Genomic DNA, 17,295 nt, shown 5'->3' with positions numbered 1-17,295 from the left:
TAGTTAAAAGTAACTTTATTATTAAATTCCATGGATTTGAATCTTCCCCTGTCTGACAGAAATTTAGGGTAAGTCTTACTTACCTTAAAGAAAGTCACAGGCTTCTCTAATCATATTCGGGTAACAACGACAATCTCAATTCCATGACAGAAATATGTGGTGCTTGAACCCCACCAGCAGCTTCTCTCTTTTCCCACATCAGGGTTCCTGCAGGCTGGCTGCGAACAGTAGGAGGGTGGCTGTTCCACTCTCCCCTGGCTGGCCTTCTACTCATCCCTATCTTGCTGCCTCCATTTCTGACCCCTCCCAGATCAGAGTTGTGTAGAAAAAAAGGGAGAAAGGGGGAGGAAAAGCCTTACTTAACATGAATTTTCCTTGAGCTTGGGAGGTATTTGAAGCTGTATGTCTCCCAGGACCATCTTCCCCCATCACTGGGGACATCTCTACCACAGTGTCTGTTGTGGGACATTTTATCTCTGCCAGCTGCTCACCTGTGGTTTCTTCTTTAGCCTCGGGGAGTATGGTGGTCTGTGTCCCTGCTAGGGTCACTTTGGACAGGCTCCCTCTCATGGCCCACATGCAAGGACGCACTCGTGTAACCATTTCCCAGAAAATATTTGAGAACACAGCTAACTTCCAGTGCACTGACCTCTTGGCTCCAGTATCAGAGCAGCTGGCCAGCCCGCTTCTTCCCTTTGCATTCACTGATACACCAGATCTTGAGCGACACTCAGTGTGCAGGGGACATTAGTCAAACTCCCCAGTTTTCCTTCTTTAGGGGTGGGTCATATAGCACATTAACCACAAAATCCTCAAATTTTCTGTTTCCAACCCTTCCTGGCCTCTCCAGCCTCTAGGCTGAAGGTGGGAGATCAGTTTGGGTTCAAAACACTGTATTTTCACAAATCCTTTACTCAAACCTTGCACAGTGGTTTTCTGCCTTACTTGGTGCTGTGACTTGGATCTTCAATCTAGATGAGATATAAATCATCCCCTTGAGTAGTTTTGTTTTTGTTTTTGTTTCTTTGTTTTTGTTTTTGTTTTTTTTTTTGCACAACTGGAGTGACAACAAAAGCTTGGCTAATTCATTGATTTGTGTTTGCATCTGTAGGTGCTTTCTAAATATTGATGGAATGCTGAATAAATGTGCTCATATGCATTTCCTGTTTGTAGACACAATTTGATGAAGTGGTTATTATGGAAGATGGGAATTTTTCCATAGATCTTTTGGATTGGGTCAGGTTGTCCTGTGAGAAGGGGTCTGGGTTACCTTCCTTGAGATCAGTACCAGGGACTAAAGGCTGTTCTAGCATTTTCTAAGCCTAGTCTCTAGAACAAATGGTGCTCAAATTGTGGGGGAAAAAAATCAGACCTTCCTGTTCCAGAACTAACTCTCTTTATCTTACTTTCCCCTAAATTCTGTAATTCATTCAGCAGAGCATTTTAGGCTCTGAGAAAATGGATTCAAAGCCTGACTCACCATTTTTTGTTGTTGTTGTTCTGGCTCCCGGCTGCTAAATAACCCTCCAATCAGTTGGTAAAAGGGAAGTTTCACTTAATAATCAGGCTTCTTCAGACCCCTACTGGAAAGAAATCAGGCCATTGGAAGGGTTCTGAGGCATGGGATCTAGGGACACCACGTCTGGTCTGCGTGCAGCAGGTTTTGGAACTGGGAGTGGTAACTGACTGGCGGCTCCACAGTTGGGATGAGGTGAGCTGCTGGGTAAAGAGGAAGAATTACCTGCAAATGACTTTCCTGCTGGAGACGGAGGCTGGTCCCTACCCCACCACACTGAGAATGGATTCCAAGCCCCTACTGTGCCTAAAAGTCCATATCCCTGTCACCTCTGACCCCTCTTTCCAGTTAGGGCCTCTCTGACCTACCTGGTGTTACACAAACAAGACAATTCATATCTGCCTCTGCTGGACCACTCGATGGCCTCTCTACCTGGAAACCATTTTCCCAAGATGTGTGTTTGGCTCACCCTCTCACTTTTATCAGGTCTCTGCTCTAATATGAGTCCTCGAAGAGACCTTTCCTGACCATCCTACTTAAAGTAGCTCCCGGCATCCTCATCCCATCCACTTCAATGAATCGATTCTACTTCTGCGTTTCAGTGCACAGATTCCTGCCTGAGATATTAACTTTCATCTGTCTATTTTCTCACTTTCTGGGGGCCCCGACTTGATCGGGGCTGGGACTTTATGGCTTTTCCCCAGCACCTTGAACACTTAGTAGGTTCTCCATAAATATTCTTAAATTAATGAGTATTATTCTGCTTGCTTTTCATTTTTGTTTGTATCTGGTGATGTATCTCATAGGCACAGAAGTCTAATAGTGTGAATTACAAGCTACATTGTGAGATAGTCTTCAAACCAACCCGGGACCATCAGAATTGATGCTCCTAAAGTCGATTGTAGTGGCTTTATTCAAAACTACACAAACAATTAAGTATTAGCTTCCGACGGCTGCCAAATGACCACAAACTCGGTGGCTTAAAACAACAAAAATTTATTTCCTCACAGTTTTGGAGACTAGAATTCCCAAATCAAGGTGTTGACAGGGCCACATTCCTCAGGGGCTCTAGGAGGATGCCTTCTTTGTTTCTTCCGGCTTCTCGTGTCTGTTGGCATTCCTTGACTCCAATGTCTGTCTCTGTCTTCACATCATCTTCTCCTCTGTGTCTGTGTCTTACTGCTATAAGGACATTTGTTTTGGGATTTAGGGCCCACCTGAATAAACCAGGGTAATCCAGGGGTTCACTATAGATAATAAAACTAAAATTTGTGTTCAGTGTTTCTGATTCATAGTTAAGCTTACTAAGTCCATGATTTCCAGTTAGATATCAATATTTCAAAAACCTGCTTTTTAAAGGAAATATTAATCTAAACCACAGGGTACAAATACAATTTGATGTTTGAGCAACTTGGGTAAACTTAAGCTGACTTTTCTTTTTTTTTTTAAGTTTATTTATTTATTCATTTTGAGAGAGAGAGCATAAGCAGGGGAGGGGGAGAGAGAGAGAGAGAGAGAGAGAGAGAGAGAGAGAGAATCCCAAGCAGGCTCCACACTGCCAGTGCAGAGCCTGACATGGGGCCCGAACCCACTAACTGCGAGATCATGACCCACGCCAAAATCAAGAGTCAGATGTGCAACTGACTGAGCCACCCAGGTACCCCGACTTAGGCTGACTTTTCACTACACATACTAAACATTCATCCCAATCGAGCCCTTCGTAAATGTGTGAGCAGGCAGTCTGCCTCTGCCACTGCCTTTTCTTGTTATCCTATTTCCTTTTTAGCAGCACACCTTCCCTATTCTACACTGTGTGAATCTACCGGCAGCTTTTCAGAACTGTATTGCATGTTTTTAATCTTGCCATCCATATTCATTGAGACATTTTCTGCTTTTATTTTCTTCCCTTAGCAGTGTTTAGTGGTGTAGTGTGGTTATACTTTGATTTCTTTTTCTTTTTCCTTTTCTTTTTTTTCTTTCCTTTTTTTTCTTCTTTCCCTCCCTCCTTCCCTCCCTCTCTCCCTCCTTACTCCCTTCCTTCCTCTCTCTCACTCTCTCTCTCTCTCTCTCTCTCTTTTTTTTTGCAATTCAGATTTTTATTTGGTAGACATTGACATCCCTGTTATGGGTTGAATTGCGTCCCCTGAAAAAAGTATATGAATATCACAACCGTCTGTATTAGAACGTGATCTTATTTGGGAATGGGGTCTTTAGAGAGGTAATCAAGTTAAAATGAGGTTATTATATAAAATATGTTATAAAATGAGGTATATTAGGATGAGCCCTAATCCAATAGGATTCATGTTTGTATAAAAAGAAGAAATTTGGACAGAGACAGGCGTGTGCAGAGGGAAGAAAGCCATGTGAGGATAGAGAATTGGAATAATGCCTCTATAAGCCAAGGAGCGTCTGGCTGCCATGGCTACCATAAGCAAGGATTGCTTAGCTACCATAAGCTAGGAAGAGGCAAGGAAGGGAGACAGCCCTACCGACACCGTGATTTCACACTGGACAATAAACTTCTGTTCTTTTAAGCTACCCAGTCGGTGACCCTTTTTTATGGCAGCCCCTAGGAAGTGAATACACGCCCTAAGCTATACTGTCTCCTTTCCTTTGGGACCCAGAAACTGTCTCATCCTGCCATTGCCCTCCTAGTTGCTATCTGTGTTTTCTTCTTAGTACTTTGGTAAGATTTAAAATAATGCGACAAAAGGCTAATCATTTGAAGCTCCAAAAAACCTTTTAGGAGAATTGTCTTCAAATTCGAGGCAAGGGAAGGCATGAGTAATAGTTTAAGATAAGGGCTTATTTACATCATCTCAAATTGACTAGTGAATATGTTAGTTCCTATACATAATTATTTATTTAAACATGATTTAAAAAGACAGGAATCCTTCTGTGAGAATAATTGCACACGGGGCTAAGACTGGAGTAATTGTCTCACATGAATTGATGAATTTATTAATTATGAAAATGTGAATTTTCTGCTTTTCGCCATCATCCTCCTTCTTACTGGTATGTGCCCTCTCCCCCCAACAGGGCACCATCCTTGCTTCAGGTGAGAAATGCTCCCTCTTAGAGCAGAAGGAGCCCTTGGTAACCCCCAGGACGTTGCAGGAGGCTGGACCCCATCCTGGGGGGTTGAAGACTGCCCATGTCTCTGGCTGTGGAAGGTGCTTCTCAGGAGGTGGTACTATTATTATGGGTTCTCCTCACCATTTTAATATTGTTTAGGCAGGAAAAGATGTCTTCACAAAATGTAGTTGGTAGTTTTATGCTATTTTTAACCCTGAGAAGGAAATTTTCCCTCTAACATAGCCATTATTGATATTTGGTCATCTAATATATGCACTTAAAAATTTCCAGTCTATATGGAAGTAAGGTAATAATTCAAATTCCTTAAAGAAAGGGATTATCTTTCTAGAAAATATAGGCATTTTATCAAGGGCCTTGATCCAAAGACATCAATACTGTATCTCTTACATGCTGTGGGGTTGGTGAGAGTGGGTTTTTTGGGCAAGGTTCTTGCCTAATGTGTCTCAAAGCACACAGCAGAATGCCTGCCCACCCTGTCTTTGTATAAAGTTTGTCCAGAACGATTAGCAAAATGGAAGTGCAGGTCTGTGTGCCAACTCTGATGGTCAAACAGTGTGACCCACAGCTCATGTGAGGAAAAAGGGTCATACCAAGTTTCCTAGGGTAACGCATGTCAGAGTTTCTTTATTCAGGACACTGGATGATGGCCGCTTGCCCCTGAGACCAACACTCCACCATACTCCCCACAGATGACATTTCTATGACCTTCCTTAAGTAGCAACCAAGCAGTGTTGGGTCAGTATCACCATCTGATAACTAGTGCTGCAAACCACCTAACCTGAAAAGTTGTTCACTACTTTCTTGAGCAAATTAGACATAACAAAAACCAGTCTTAATAATCTGCTTTTCCTCAAGGGCCAACATTTACAATAAAGAACAATAAAAGCTTTGTTCCAATTTCTCCCTCTTTTATTTAATTACCATATTGCAATACTATTTTCCATTGTAAATTTAAATATTTTAGATTAAATTATTTCAATTAAGTATAAAGAAAGGTATTCATAGCTCCAAGGTATTGAATTATTATTAGAATTGGACTTTTGGTTTATAATCTCCTAATAATATAAAAGAAAGAAATACATATATATATCTATATATCACATAAATCCTTTACTTCAACATAAAGGTGCAAAATGTGTCATTTTCTTTCATTCTTTAAATAAAGTATAGTATTTTCCAAATCTTTTTGCTGTAATGATGGGAAATTCAACCTCACTCATTATTAGATTCCTTTTCCCCTAGTCCCACTAGAGTTACTCAAAGATCTAAAGATTCTTATTCAGGCCAGATTTTACATGAAGAGCCCTCTGGTCTTTGATCTTCATGGTCACTGCTGAATGTAGTGGTACCACCTAGGAGGCAAATAGATGGTTCTGCTGTTCTTCTTCTTCTTCTTTTTTTTTTTTTTTTAACATTTTTTATTTACTATTTTTGAGAGACAGAAAGAGACAGAGCATGAGCAGAGGAGGGGTAGAAAAAGAGGGAGACAGAATCTGAAGCAGGCTCCAGGCTCTGAGCTGTCAGCACGGAGCCTGATGCGGGGCTCGAACTCACCTGAGATCATGACCTGAGCTGAAGTCGGATGCTCAACCGACTGAACCACCCAGGTGCCATGATGGTTCTGCTGTTCTTAACAAAGGGGCAAAGAGGTCTTTGCCAAGTATTGAGGTTCCCTTCCCAGGATCTAGCTGCTCTAGGTGCACTATACAGGTATTCCTTCCCTGGGAGTCCTGCCATGTCTCTAGAATGCTGAGGTAGCTGTTCTCATTTTGTCTTTCCACTGCCCAATGCCACTGCTCAGGTGGGGCCCATCCCTGTTCCTCCTTCAAGCCCACCTGCTTTACCGGTTAGAGAAAGCATGTTGAGTGGAGGCCACTCTGCATCCCTACTCCCAACCTCATAGACCTCCATTCCTCACCCACCACCTCCATAAGACAGATATTTTCAAAATCTTTTAATTCTACAGTAGGAGTTTAGAATGCCACAGATCTTGTGGACTTAAATCCTTATTTGCTATCAAGTTTGGGGTTGTTGAGAAAGGGCTAATCCTCCTTATTCCTTCTGATTGTTTCATAGGCAGACAGATAAAATAGAAAGCAAGCAAAGTAGCAAACAGACAATAAAGCATCACAAAATTAATATCTCAATAAACTGCCCTTCAACATATGTGTCATTGTGATTGATCTCTGATTTTCTTAATCTTATAAGGTGCTTTTCACACTCTGAGCAGTTAAATGTCACACTTATAAAATTGTGTCATTGACTCTTTGAAAAAGGCTAATAGAAGAGACTGTTTGGATAGCGTTTTGTGTGACTCAAAAGATAAATATCATTCTGATTTTTTAAACGGGGCTATTACGGGAAGGTTTTCACCTTAGTGTGATATGCCTACTTAACTCCAAAACATTTAAAAATCATTTTTGGGGTGAGAGTCTAGGTCTGCGGGCATAATTGTGGTTGCTCTCAGAGCTGCTTCCTATGGAAGGGGACACATCCAGTTCATGCTTTGTTCTCGAATCATTAGCATGGCTCCAAAGAGTTAAGCATCTATAAACATCTATTATTTCCTTTCCTCCAACGAGGATAAAGATATGAATGTTGGATAATACCTTTAAGAGTTGAGTAGCTATTTTTTTATGTCTTTTTTCTTTGAATACCAACTTCCTTTAGTTTTCTTGGAAAAAATTTAAAACACTGCAGAGCTGGTGATGATAAATACAGCCCTTGGCCAGCTTTGCCTGTGTTGGAGGTGCTGATGGAGTTTCCTTTTTTTAGTTATTTCAGGGAATTGAACTCATTTAAATTTCACCATTTATAAAAAAAAAACAAAACACCCCCTAAACAGTGCTGTTCCATATTATCTGAATAATTCACGAATGGGCAGATGGAAGCGCACATATAGCTACAAACTAAGTGTCCCTTCATATAAGCGTCCTTCTGTGAAATATTCCCTATTCAGCTCCATCATGGTTAAAGCTGTACATGGGAGGAATCAACACAATCAACTTCTCCACTAAAATACCACATTTACACAGATTTATTAAAATCGTTCTCAGCAAAGCGATGTGTCTCTGAAATCTTACAGAACAAGGACAGAGTAATTAGAATCCAGGCATTGTATTACAAAATGAGTATCCTGTCAAAGAATTATGCTCCTGGTACTGAGTTTCTTTATTTCTTAGAAAAGTTTTAAGATAACAATTACTGTTTTACCCATTCAAAAGCATGAACAGAAAAGTAGAAATCAAGCTAACCATCATGTTTTCCTGAAACTCGGTCCAGGTCTCTTGCAGAGCAGCAGTGGGGGGTGAAGGAGTTGGGGTGGGGGTGCTGCGTGACTCAAGCATAGGGCTCAGGTCCCAGAGCCTGCATCTAATTTTTAGTGACCTTGTGAAAATTACTTCAAGTGTCTGTGCCTCTGCTTGTTTTTAAGGTGAGGGGAAGAAGATCAGCCTCCTACCAAAAGAGTATGGGGGTGAATAGCAAATGAGTACAATTGAAAATGTATTGTAAATAACGGTGTGAAGAGCCATGTGAAGTACCCACTGATAATCCTAGTTAGTGTAGGATGACTGGAAGGTGAGTTGATGACAGTCCACTGTATTTCTCGATCTACAGTTCAGCCAGGCTGCGGCTTGGAAGTGTTTTGAAGGCTTTGTCATGGGCTAAGATCGTGAATAACTCATCTTAGTCCCAAAGCAATGAGCCATCAGCACTTGCATATTCGGGCATTTCAATAAGGATTTGGAAGAAATACTACTTCTAGTTTAGCCTAAGATCCTAGAGGCCTCATGCCACCACCCAGACCCAGTGTAGAGGAACCACATTCTTGAGTAGGGTCATTTCCCATGGGGAGATATTCACCACCTCCTAGTGAGTAGTCGGGCAGCAATTCTTCCTGATCCGGAGTTAAACTCTGATTCCCTATAGCATCTATTTGTTGGCACTAGTCCTATTATCTAAAGTGACAAAATCAGTCTATTCCTTCCTTCAAGTGACAGACTTCCAAATTATTGAAGTCTGAACTCCCATTTTTCTTGTGTTTCTGTCTTTCGCTAAAGTATTTCTTTACATGACGTGGTATATGGAGATTCTCATTGTCAGAGTCATCTTCTTGCAGTCAAGTCTAACTTGTTATTATTTCTCTTAAAATGTAGACTTCAAAATGGATCACTACCTAAAAAATTTGTTAACGTTTATCCAGTTTGGAGAGACAGAGAGAGACAGAGTGTGAGTGGGGAAGGGGCAGAGAGAGAGGGAGACACACAGTCTGAAGCAGGCTCCAGGCTCTAAGCTGTCAGCTCAGAGTCTGATGTGGGGTTGGAACCCAGGAACCTTGAGATCATGACCTGAACCGAAGTTGGCCGCTCAATTGACTGAACCACCCAGGTGCCCCAAAATGGATTACTACCTTAAGGGGTGGGCCCAATAGTTCAAAGCACAGTGAGGGCTTTTTTTATTTAAATTTTAATAAAACAAATTTATTAGGTGTTTACTATGTGTTTGGCACTATGGATATAATGATGAACAAAATAGATGTAATTCTTATCCTTATGAAGGTTATGTTTGGGAACGGTAGAGGTGCATGGAGAAGACTCCCCTCAAAAGAAAGTTACAAAAAGCCAATAAACTAATTCGAAGTCCTGAGATGTATTGTGGTGGATATGACTGATTGGCACTCAGTATCCACTTTCACCTTCTAGTTTCTCTTTTTTTTCCTGCATAGTCTGGAAGGTAACACTACACTTCCCAGACTACCTTGTAGGTAGGATTCTGGATGGAATTAGGTTCTACCAATAAACACAACTCAGATAGGTTTTTGTTCGTGAGTTTCATTAAAGCAATGACAAACCATTGAAGGATTTTAAGCAGTGTTCTAACATTTATATCTTTAATAGGTTTAGATATCTGCTAAGGCCAATCTCCCTTCATTTCTTTTTCTTTTTTGAAAAAGCTTCTTAAGCTCGTTTTTGGTCAATTATTACTCTAGATGAATTTTAGAATGATTTTATCCACCCTACTGGGGATGATTGTATTGGGTTAAGCTTAAAAATTAATTTCAGAAGAAATGACTTACTTTTTCTATCCTTGGCATATTCTTTCTCTCCACTTAAACAAATTACATAGCTCTCAATAAAATGAATAGTAAACTATGCATATGAAGTATTCCTACAATTGGGAGTTACTGGGATACTGTGAGAATTTATTATAGTGGAACTTAGGCCATACTTATGATTATGGCAAGTCTTTCCAAAAGTGACATCTCAGTTGAGTTTTAGAGAATGAATAAGAATTCACTGGGCAGAGAGAGAGGTGAAGAGACTTCCAGAAAACTTGATCAAATTATAGAAAGGTCCAGAGGCAAAAGATAGTATAAGAAGGTGCTTCAAGGCACTAAAAATGTTTAAAATGGTTAGCACATAAAATCCAAAAGGAGAAGGTGACAAAAATGGAACAATATAGGTAAGCAATGGTCAAAGTATGAATAGCTTTGTAAACTACCTGTGGGAGTTTAGAAGTACATTTGGAGTTTAGATGGCAGAACCAACCTGATGTGATAATGGAAGGGTAGGGATGGTGATGAAAAGGGAGGTGTTAAGGAGGACATCCAGGTTTCTGGCTTTGGAAATGGGAGAATGGTAGTGCCTTTCACAGAAACAAGGAGAACAAGAGATGAATCATATATGAGGGAGAAAAGATCATTACAAACTTTTGTACCTGTTGAATTTGAATTCCCAAGTGGAGCTTTCTAGCAGATATTTGAATCACAACTGAAGACCAAAACCACAGAAGAGTCATGTAGATGGAGAGAATGATTTTTGAATCATGATCATTGAAGGCATGGAAGTGCACCATATCAGCCAAGAATAGTGTGAGAATCGAGAAGAACAAGAAAAACCACCATGTAACTTAGACCCTTTGCTATGAAGCCTAAGGATGACCTCAGTGAAATGAGAATTCTCATTACACTGGTGATTCATACAGGACTCATATAAACCTTCTGGTCTGTTTCACACAAACTCTAGAGAGGCTACCTGGCTGCAAGTGGCCGATACCCAACTCCAACTAGTTTAAGAAGAAGAAAAAAAAAAGGAACACGGGATCAAAGTAGGAGATCCAAAGTAGAGTTCAGACATAAGTACATCCTGGAGGCTCAAAAGCTTATTCCTGATTTGCAAATTTCTACAGGGAATCTCCTTCTACATGGTAGATGAGATGAACCCCAGCCACCCAGCTCACAACCTCAAAGCTTAGTAATATCAGTGGAAAGAATATTGCTGTCTTCAAGTGTACATATATTAATCCTAGAAAAGACACCAACTGGCCCTGCCTGGGTCTATGCCCAAGCATAGTTCAACTACAGTGGCCAGGATGATAGAGCAGTATCATTGGGCATCCTGGATCAGGAGCTTTAAGGAAAAGTAAAATTCTTGAAATTCAATCCAAACCTCTGAATCAGAATATCCTGGGAAGAATTGCAAGAGACAGTATTTTTTTTTTTTACAAGCTGCTAGAATGATTCTTATTGAGGGGGTTCACAGATTGTGTTTTAAGAAACACTGCAAGCTCCAAAACTGTCTGGGACAGGATGCTGCCTGAAAAGCCCTCAGATATACACCCTATCAGTCTTGGTGAGGTTGGAAAACATTCAGGTTCTGGAACATACTTGAATGGACTTGGGGTCAAATCGGGTCCAAATCACTTTCTTACATGTATGAGCAGGCAATCACTTACTCCCCTGACATTTAGTTCCCTCATCTCAGCACACAGGGAAGACTCAGCTAGAATAGTTGTGCATGGTTAAATAAAACAACATTTGTGAGGTCCTATTGCCCACTAGCTTTCACCATGGCTCAGACCCCTCAACCCCCTGGCTAAAGTCTAGGCTTTCCATTTTTCAGTAGATGGGTCCTGTTTCCTGTATCACCTGCTATTTGTTGCCTGAGACACTTCTCACTGTTCCTCCTTCCTTATTTTCCAGTCCCTAATGCTGCATTTCTGGGATTAAACCCTGGTTTCCTACCTAGACCCTTACTGTGTCTCTGCCCCACCTTTACTTGTCTTTCCTCCACATGACCCAACCTCCACACTCAGCCTGCCCTGAGAACCTCTTTCATCTCCATGCTCTATACTTTTGAACAAAAGCTCCAGGCATGGAATATATTTTCATGTGCAATTTAGTACAAGTAGCATTGTCTAAAGGTGAAAACTAATCTGGGCTTTTATAGAGTATGTGACTGCAGGGGAATTGCAATGATCAGATCTCTTCTTCAGGAGAAAACATTTCATATACAGGACTTGAGAATAGATAGACTCATGAGACTCCACCTTACAGAGCCACACTTGGATAAAAATAGACAAAAAAAATACAAATGCCATGTTACATTGTCCATATATTTGGTCCTTCATCATTTTTTAATATTCTTTATTTCCAGCTGCCATCTTGGGAGAAAGAGAAAAGCAGAGAGAGCACAGAAAATTGACCTGTAATTTAAAAAGAAAATGACTCCTGATGAGGTTGACACAGCCTACATCAGAAATGGGACAGTGAATTAAATGGTGTCAGCACTCTGTGACCTCAAGCCACGAGAAAGTGTTTCGTGAATGGGTGGGCTATCAGAATGCCACCCAAAATGCACTGGAAAGAGGTTGGTACAATTGCTCTTACGTGAAGATGCTGTAAAAAAAAAAAAGCACAGCTTTTTCAGCCTCTAACTTTTTTGGATATTAAATTTACTCTGCTGTATTACACATATTCTGCCCTTCTGTGCAGTTGTTGGGTTTGCGCCAGAAAAATAAGTTAGTGGAGCTCTCACTCAGATAGATCATCCAAGGACCTTTATTCCATACTTTGTTCCTTACAGTTGAGTGGCATTTTTATTTTAAAGAAATCCAAGTGACCAGATACTATTTTGGTAATATCTTATTCTTTATTATCCTATTTTTTCCTTTTCTGTATTTTCTTTGTTGAAACAGTTTGTAGGTCTGGTCTTCCTTACCTCCAGAGAGGAAAGGACAGGATAAACTTGGGAATCCTGGCTTTTGTTTTCCAAATCCCAAACCCTGGAGAGAGGAGGAAATTTGTGACCCCAAGAAAAGTGATCTTAATAAGCGTGGCAAGTAAAGGATTTCCCAAGACAAGGAATTTTCCCCAAGGCCCAGGGCTATAGGGAAAGGGATCTGATGCCTCATGCCCTGCTTCCTGGTAGTGCTACCAGACAGGCAGTAAGACCTCTGAAAATCTTGGGTCCCAAGAACAAAAGGGACTAAGGCCTGACCTCCTGCAGAAAGACCATGGAGATCAAAGCTACACGGGTCCTCAAACCTCAAACCTCATACACCCAATGCGTCTGTGTTCTTGGTGGGTAACAAGAGTGTGAGGTTTGGAGTGGTGTAATTGGGGGAGTAGTGGGGTTGGTGCAAAACTCTAGGGCGCGCCCTGCCCAAAGGCAATCTAATCCCACGGTTAAAACTACCATGAGGGCAGAAGAAACAGATCTATTGTACTTGACAAATTGTGGCCCAAATTTTGGCCACATTGAATGGAACAATGACTGTCTTAGTAGTAGTACCTAGTGTGGGCAGATGGCTAAGATTCCGGGGACCTCCAGTGTCTTGGTGCTTTATAAATCCCCAAACACTGTTGTTAACTCTGAACGGAACAGGAGGAAGGAAACTGCAATGACCAGGTGAGGCACTCCCAGATGTAGTAGAAAGAAGCTTCAAATAGAGACTAAACAGTTCTAGAAATTTTCTAAAGTTTCTTATACATCTGATTTATGGGCTGTTTACTCCTATCATCAGAGAGGTGTCTGAGATAGGTTTGGCTTCACCAGCTTCTCTCTTTATTGGCTCTTCCTCCTCATTCTTTAAACTTTTACACAGAGTTCCTTTATTAAAAAAAAAGAGAGAGAGAGTGGGGCACCTGGGTGGCTCAGTCAGTTGAGTGTCCAGCTCTTGATTTCATCTTCGGTCGTGATCTCACAGTCCTGAGATTGAGTCCTGTGTCAGGCTCCATGCTAGGTGTGGAGCCTGCTTAAGATTCTCTCTCTCCCTTTCTCTCTCTCTTTCTCTCTCTCTCTCTCTGTCTCTGCCTCTCTCTGAAAGAAAGAAAGAAAGAAAGAAAGAGAAAGAAAGAAAGAAGAAAGGAAGAAAGAAAGAAAGAAAGAAAGAAAGAAAGAAAGAAAGGAAGGAAGAAAGGAAGGAAGGAAGAAAAACAAAGAGCAAAAAATAAAACTGTTGCTTAATCTCAGGTCTCTCTGCAGCCACCTCTCTATCTCTACCTCTCCCTTCAAAATCAAGCATTTTGAAAATGTGGTGTCTACTTCTCTCCCCACTTCCTCACCTCTCTGTCATTCCTCAGCCCACAAGGATGTGGTGCCTGTCTCTGGTGTACATCCCGTGCCTTTTCAAAGAAACTGCTCCTTCTTGACAAATCTGATGGCAAGTTTTGAGTCCTCATCTCCATCCCAGTGGTATCTTTTTTTTAATGTAATGTTTATTTATTTATTTTGAAAGGGGGAGAGAGAGAGAGAGAGAGAGAGAGAGAGAGAGAGAAGGGGAGGGAGAGTAAGGGAGAGAGAAAATCCCAAGCAGGCTCCACACCCAGTGTGAAGTCCAATGCAGGCTCAGTCCCACGACTGTGAGATCATGATCTGAGCCAAAATCAAGAATTGGACGCTCAACCTACTGAGCCACCGGGTGCCCCCATCCAGTGGTATCTTTGACACTGCTGACCCTTACTTGTCCTCTCACCTGTCTGGGTGCTCCTTTGAAATCTTGGAGTGCTTCTCTCTGTCTGGCCTATATACATCTGTGTTCTTCGAGGTTTTGCCTAGAGCCTCTTCTCTCCCTCTTCATTCTCTCTGTGGCTAAAATATCTAATCTTGTGCCTTCAATTGCCATCTTAATTTTTTTTTTTAATTTGAGTATAGTTGACACATGACGTTACATTAGTTTCAGGTGTACATTTAGTGATTCAGCATCTCTATACCTTACACTGTGCTCACCTCAAGTGTAGCTACCATTTATTACCAAACAACACTAATACAGTATCATTGACTATATTCCCTATGCTGTACCTTTTATTTCTGTGACTTATTTATGCCCTAACTGGAAACCTATATCTCCCACTCTGCTTACCCATTCTTCCCATCTCCCCACACTCCTCCTCTCTGGCTACCACCAGTTTGTTTTCTGTTTTCATAGGTCTGATTCTGCTTTTTTACTTTTTAGATTCCACATATAACTGGACCACTTACTAACACCATACACAAAAATAAACTCAAAATAGATTAAAGACCTAAAAATGTGAGACCTGAAACCATAATACTACTAGAAGAATACAGGCAGTAATTTCTTTGACATCAACCATAGCAATATTTTTCTAGATATGTCTCCTATGGCAAGAGAAACAAAAGTAAAAATAAGCTATTAGGACTATGTCAAAATAAAAAGCTTTTGCACAGTGAAGGAAATTATCAACAAAACAAAAAGGTAACCAACTTAATGGATAAGATATTTTCAAATGACTTACCAATAAGGGGTTAATATCCAAAGTATGCAAAGAGTTTATACAACTGAACACCAAAAAGCCCCAAACGATTCAGTTAAAAAATGGGCAGAGGACCTGAAAATAGACATTTTTCCAAAGATGTACAGATGGCCCACAGACATATGAAAGATGCTTGACATCACTGATAATCAAGGAAATGCATATCAAAACCATGATGAGATATCACCTTGCACCTGTCAGAATGGCTAAAATCAAAATGACAAGAAATGACAAGTGTTGGCAAGGATGTGGAGAAAAAGCAACCTTTGTGCACTGTTGGTAGGAATGTAAATTGGTACAGCCATTGTGGAAAACAGCATGAAAGGTCCTCAAAAAATTAAAAATAGAAATAGCATATGATTCAATAATTCTACTACTGGGTATTTGTCTAAAAAAATGAAAATATTAATTCAGAAAGATAATATGCACCCCTGTTTATTGCAGCATTATTTACAATAGCCAAGGTGTGGAAGCAATCCAAGTGTCCATAGATAGACAAATGGATAAAGAAGATATGATACACACACACACACACACACACACACACACACACACACAGTGGAATATTATGCAGTCATGTAAGGATGAGATCTTGCCATTTGTGATAACATGATGGACCTAGAGGGTATAATGCTAAGTGAAATAAGTCAGACAGAGAAAGATCTCCTCTCAATTACCATATTTTAAAAAATCTAATAGTGCAATTGGATTGTATCTTACCTTTCCAGTTCCTCAACTCACCTATCCAATCTCCAAGTCTTTTTAAGTCTTCACATCAGTATATTTTAAATTGTTGCCATTGCCCAAAACTAGCCTCAGAGTCTTGTCATATCTTACTAAGATTTTTGGGGCAAACTGGCTGGGCTTAGTGCCTCTCATCTTGGTCCTCTCTAATCAATGTCACAGCCAGAGAAAGCTTTTTAAAATAGAGGCCAACAAACTTTCTGTAAGGGTCCAGATACTAATTATTTTAGGATTCTCGATTCCTATGGTCTCTGTTGCAACTATTCAAATCTATCACTGTAGCATGAAATCAGCCATAGATAATATGTAAATAAATGGGCATAGATGTGAGTCAATAAAACTCGTTATAAAACAGGCAGTGGACCAGATTTGACCTATGAACCATAAATTGCTGATCCCTGGTTTGAAACATAAACTTAAACACATTCTTCCCATTGCCTTTAGGATATGTTACAAAATCTTGTAAACGACTTACCAGCCCAGCCAGACCTCTTATCATCCACCTCCATTGTCAACTCAGCTCCAACGCTGTTGAAAGACTTACATTACTACTTTGTGTTTTGATCGGCAGCTGACTATGTAGGTCTATTTGGGGCCGATTAAACAACACAAGTTTAAGACACATGAAGTGATGTCGGTCTAAGTTATAACTATCCCGACTGAAACTGTGACCTTAGGCAAGCCTTATCTTCTTCATTTATGAAAATAAATGGGCATAATTATATTATCTGGGAATAATAATATTATCTATCTCTTACATACTTCAGCTGCTTAAAAATAAATGGCATAGTGAAGATGAAAAACAATCACAAACTGTAAGGTGTTATGTAAATGTCCATGCTGCCTAACTAGGCTTGGCCAGTCCCCCTCTCCCCTTTCCTTTAAGACTATTCTGGCTAACACTCTCCCTGCTTTTTCTGTCTACATCTATCTGCTTTTGGACAGTGTAGGTCAGCCGCAGCTCAGTGGAGCCCTGGAGGATTCAGGCTGACTCTGTCCTCCCCAGATCAACCCATTTTGCTAAAGCAGCCCACTCCCACTGCCTTTCCCAGCCCCAAATCTGGTGATAGAAGCCCTGTCCCTAATCCCAGCTCCATTTCTGGAGCAATCTTTCATTCCCATGAGGCCTAATTAGAAATGATGTGTGTGTGTGTGTGTGTGTGTGTGTGTGTATTGGGAGAGGGGGTGATAGACAAGGGAAGAATCAGCCTACTCACTACATCTGGCCCTCCCTTGTTCCCTTACTATTCCAGGGAGGGGACAGTGCATTTCCAAATGGAGGAACTATGGACTGAGCAGATTTAGTATGGAAAGCAAGTCAAACAAGTGCATATTTATGGATCATAAATATGATCCTGGGGAGTTGTGGATCCTTTGTGAGCCT

The 17,295-nt window shown here is 40.8% G+C and overlaps 1 long non-coding RNA gene across 1 annotated transcript in view; it reads left to right on the top strand.

Annotated features, from left to right (window-relative positions):
- Window positions 1–12,782, top strand: part of LOC128315522 (uncharacterized) — a 46,671-nt gene extending 33,889 nt beyond the window's left edge. Inside the window, exon 3 of the long non-coding RNA XR_008298340.1 lies at window positions 12,049–12,782. This is a non-coding gene — a long non-coding RNA (uncharacterized LOC128315522). The remainder of the gene's footprint in view (window positions 1–12,048) is intronic.
- The last annotated feature ends 4,513 nt before the right edge of the window (window positions 12,783–17,295 follow it).

This window comes from Acinonyx jubatus, chromosome B2 (genome assembly GCF_027475565.1).
Source record: "Acinonyx jubatus isolate Ajub_Pintada_27869175 chromosome B2, VMU_Ajub_asm_v1.0, whole genome shotgun sequence".
NCBI classification, from domain to species: Eukaryota; Metazoa; Chordata; class Mammalia; order Carnivora; family Felidae; genus Acinonyx; species Acinonyx jubatus.
The sequence above is the reverse complement of the archived record's forward strand: the minus strand, read 5'-3'. Positions and strand labels throughout refer to the sequence as shown.